General features: G+C 39.7%; 1 protein-coding gene across 1 annotated transcript in view; it reads right to left on the bottom strand.

Moving 5' to 3' along the window:
- Nucleotides 1-429: 429 nt before the first annotated feature.
- vkorc1l1 (vitamin K epoxide reductase complex, subunit 1-like 1) overlaps nt 430-4,967 on the bottom strand; it is a 25,496-nt gene continuing 20,958 nt past the window's right edge. Inside the window, exon 3 of the mRNA XM_017725122.2 lies at nt 430-4,967. This exon is cut by the window's right edge and continues 1,048 nt beyond it. The gene's annotated coding sequence lies outside the window, so the exon portion shown is untranslated.

Here is a 4,967-nt window from a genome sequence, read left to right as displayed (position 1 = left end):
TCTGAACAAACAAATGTGTATCATGAGAAATTCTTGAAGCTTGACTATGTTTTTGCCATACTGCCCACCTTTGTAATGACAGGCTTTCATTCTACATTATCAGTGTTGTCATAACTGGGTGAAATGTGTAGTGGCAGCAATTCAATGTGAGTGGACTTGATCTTGATTTTTCAAAACTAGTCCTGGCTAATTTTCATTCACTTAACAATGTTGGCATGTTTGGATGGAAGTGAAGGTCACTGGAATTTTTTCATGATTAAGTCAATTAATTCGGTGACCTGGATGAACCTTAACAGATGTTTGGGTTAAAAAAAAAAAAAGTCACTTTAAAATAGGTAGTGGAAGCTGTTTCCTGATTTATTCATAAATAAATAAAAGCATAAACACTTCTTGTCACCAGTGTTGGAAGCAGTCAAAGGAGAAGCCATGTCTGAGGGAATGTTTTAATGGTAGACCAATTCCACACAACAATGACATGGTTTGTACTGCTCACGGTGATGATAAATGTGCCCCGGCTGGTTTCCAGACATTTTTTTTTAAACGATGAAAACTTGACTGGACGTATTTCTGTGGTGTTGTGCCATTCCTTGTAACACTTTTTCCCCATGTAAGAAAATACAGCTTTTTCCTTTTTTAATTAAACGTATATTTGGCAAATACAGAAGCAAACCTAGACACAGTTTTTTCCTCCACAAAAAAATAACCCCATTTTGCACCCCCCAAAAAGAATTACTGACACTGGCATTGAATCCCCCGATCCATCCATCGACATCCATTTTCGTTGTTTTTTTTTTTTACTCTACTAAAATAGCTAGAATGTTAACAGTCTATACATCTAATCAGGGCTCATATGTGCCCCCATCAGGAAATTAAAAAGGGCTGAACTCACTAGTCACAATCAGAAAGGGGAGGGGTCAGAAAAATATCTTAACAATCTCAGATTCTGTCACAGACACAGGGTTGCAATTCTCAAACTTGAAGTTAAAAGCGCTGGTCTAGGATCAGTTGTAGCTCATCACATCCTAACAAATACAATACACGGACAAGAGGTAGCTTATCCTAGATCAGCGCTCCCACTCGGACATGCCTCATGAACATGGTGCGGAATTAAAATAGGCTTAATTCTAAACAAAGTCAAAAACAAAAGAATGATAGGGAGGGGTTTAAAAAATGTACAAAAAAATGTTTGGGAGATCAGTGGTTATAGGTGTACTGTACATGGTTTTAAATGGTAGGGTGAATGACCCACAGCATCCAAATGAAGCATAACATTGCAGATGTCAAGGAGTCACCATTCTCTTTCTTAACTGGCCCTCAGAAAGGCAGGCAGGCGTCCTAATAACGGCAGCCTCTCTTTGCATAAGTAGAGGCCGTGCCATTAAGTCTGATCTGCTGAAGGCCCAATGGACGAACAGAAGGCACTTTAAGTGGAATATGAATCTGATGTGATCTTGTTCTTTTCCTTCCTTTTTTGGGGTGTTCACATCATGAGAAATGGGTATAGATGCTGAGGACTAAAGATGAAGTTCATATTTGAAGAGCTTCAGACCCCCTTCAGGTAGAAATGGCTGAAACAATGCTCTCTAAAATATAAGATGGGCATTGGCTTGCGTGAACTCAAACCATACAACTCTGGGCAACTGCGCAGTGTTGACCACACGCGGTTCAAGTAGACAATCTTCTTCACCCTCAGCTGGAACCCTGTAACTCAGCTGGGTACATGTCTAAAGAACTGCTAGGATGGTAAAATGACCAGCAGCTGGGTTGATAAAGACTGTTTTCCATGGATATAAATGGATCAGGAAAACCAGAAGCCATCACAGACCTGTTTCACAAAAATCTTATCAGTAGAGCTAGTCTAGGTGTCTGTTTCTTGTTTGCAAAAGCAGTACATTACACTGACTAGCACAGGAGATCCCTGACACTTGAGCCACTGTTACTGAAGTAAGCTAATGACCCATTCAGTGACCGTAGCTGATCTGTATTAAGAACAGCGTTTTTATGTTCATTTTGTAATGAACAGCCTCTGTGTTACACCATTGCTCGGGTTGTTGCCATGTAGGCAATACACGCAACCGCTCAAAACGCTTCAACGGCATGTAATGCCACGGCTGATAAATTTGTTCCGACAGAAAACTGGCTTTACAGTGGTGGAAACTAGCATGTTCTTCTCAAGATAGTGGTGGAAAGTTGATAGTTTGAAGGAACACTCCAGCATTTTAAAACCTAATCTCAATTTGCTGCATCTGTAGCATTTGGTAAATTACCATAGATAACAATTTAACTACTTTTCCACTGGCTTACATTATGCGCTATTTGACAGATACAGGTTCCTAAAGGGTTCAACAAGGAAAACCCTTTCATTGATATAAAACACATTATGTGGACATTCCGTACACTTACATGTGATTTTTTGGTCCTCAAGGACTCTGAGATAGTCCATATTTTTGCTCCGACTCTATGTGCTGGGAGCTTTCTGCAAAAATGTGGACCATCTGGTGGACACTGAAGACCAGTATCAGAATCTGCTTTGAAGAACCAGCCACTGATGACTTCTATTACTTTGTGCAAAGAACCCATTTTGGTATCTTTATGCTTTAACACTGCATTTCAAATCAATGGGTATTGTGGGAAATGTGTCAAAGTTAGCGTCCGTGATAGAGGTGCACGTTAAGGATTGGCAATTTTTTGCTTCTAACGTAACTGGCCAGCTTATTATTTTGATCTTGGCTGATCAGTGTTGCAATTATATGATTAAAATCCTGTGAGGCAGGTTAGTGTACCTAAATACTGCTGCTACACCAGTACCAAAATATTACAGGCATACAGGCCTGTCACATTTATTACATAATCACCTGACTGCAACAGTCTGAGCTGACTGCAGTTATTTTCCACAATCATATATTTACATCACAACAAACTGAATGTGAACTGGGCGCGTTTATCAGTTGGTTTTTGGGGGAAAAAAGAAAACGCATGTATTCAGACACAAGGGTCTTACAAAAACAACAAAGGTTTCAACTGGTGATTAAACACCTTCGTGGGACAGTAATCTTTGTTTATTTGAGCTCAAGCTGTGTCCGCTGGGACACCAAGTATCAGCAGCTTGGAATCAAGACAGCTCTCCAGCAAGTTTAATTGCAATAATTTACAAGGCAATCATCCACTAAAATTTTATGATCGTACCAGACCTAGTACCATAATTACGACTCGTTTTGATGTAGCACTTTATTTGACTTGTTAAATAGGCAACTGATTTTTCATTTATTAACTTAAAACACTAGTTCGGCTGATTAACGAGCAAATAATGTTTTGTAATGTGAATTTGGCCAGTGTGTTTCATGTTCTGCATCGGCTGCATCCTGCCCACCCAAGGGACCATTTATGTTCAACTGGACTCCCAATTACGGATGGCGGTGACATCACCAGGGATCAAACTTGAGAGCTCCTGATGACAGGGCCAACACTTAGCGGGTTTCAACTTTTCATTTATTGTACAGTGTGAGCTTTGGGTATAAATAAATTAAAAAAAAACAAAACACGTCCATCAGCCAATTTGGCTGGGAACAATCTGGAATCGGAATTGACCATAAAATGTAGGTTTTAAGCAACCATATGCTAACAAAGCAGCTAATGGCTATTAAGTTAAAAACCGCTGGAGTATTTCCTTTAAACCTGAGCTTCAAGTGTAACACCTGACATGGCTGAAAGGGGGGGGGGGGGTGAAGGGGGGTGGATCAGCAGAAAGTGACACCCATTAGAGATCAGATTAACAAGAAAGTTTTAACAAGCATTCATTTAAACAGTACCAGCAAGATCACACGCACAGACACAAATGACACCACACACTGTACTTTGCTCCCAAACATAATGCACCCACACCACCCACGTTGATAGACACCCTGCCTTCACCAATCAGGAAGAAGGGCCAGTGGAACAGAGGTCCATGTGCCTTCTCTGCCTAAGGGCTTTGTACAGGAGAGCCAATGTAGGAAAATACTGAGAGGTAGTGTCTGAGTGTGACTGAATTTTGGGTAATGTAGTTTCACATCCAAGACTATACAGCAGGTAGTGTAAGGGGTGTAACGGACTGTTGAGAGCAGCATCCCCTAGAAAACCGTAAAGGAGTAATACAGCAGTTGTAAATGTGGGCAACGTGGTTTTAGAGACAATTTAGTAACATTCTCAACTGCTTTACAAACGCACTGCTCGGGAACTAGTTGTAAGCATGTGGGTTTTTATACAATGGGACTGAGCGGGCCAGTGACAGGCAAGAAAAAGAGTTTAGTGACAAATGACAATTTTTTGTTGCTAAAAAGAGGAAAAAAAAAACAAATAGAAAACACAATAATACTTAAGAAAAGAGGGACAGAGTGAAGAACAACACAGTCTGAGTAAAGAAAAAAAAATTCATATTTTAGGCACATTATTCTCTAGTGAATGTAACTGTGATCAGGAATGCTTACATACAGAAGTTATTTACAAAAGAGTACAGAAGAGGCTGCTTGTCCCATGAGCCGTCTGGAGCAGGGTGGACATCCAGCGCTACAGTAGCATACAGTTAGCTTTATCGTTAACGTGGGGTGGACAATTTTCTCAAAAGACAACACCTGACCCGAGACTAAGAAGGATTTTCAAGAACAAAAAATAACAATATTTTTAAACATTTAAATTAAAAATAAAATAACAGTGTTGGAGCAGTCTTGCATGCCTATGAATCCATCCCCAATAGCATTAAAGAAGAAAAAATAAAGTTAACTTTCGGTGGTTGGTGCAGATTTACAACACGAGATGAAAAAGCTGTTCTTATTCATAAAACAAATTACTTGTCTTTTGTTCATTCTCATCCTAAGTTTTGCTGCTGTACTTTGTCCTCTCTTTCTTCTTTCGTTGATGCCAAATGCACATACTAGTCTGGAAACTTGAACACTAGCTAGAAAACTGTAAAACAAAGAAAGAAAAGTAAA

This window comes from Pygocentrus nattereri, chromosome 23 (assembly GCF_015220715.1).
Source record: "Pygocentrus nattereri isolate fPygNat1 chromosome 23, fPygNat1.pri, whole genome shotgun sequence".
Lineage (NCBI taxonomy): Eukaryota > Metazoa > Chordata > Actinopteri > Characiformes > Serrasalmidae > Pygocentrus > Pygocentrus nattereri.
The sequence above is the reverse complement of the archived record's forward strand: the minus strand, read 5'-3'. Positions and strand labels throughout refer to the sequence as shown.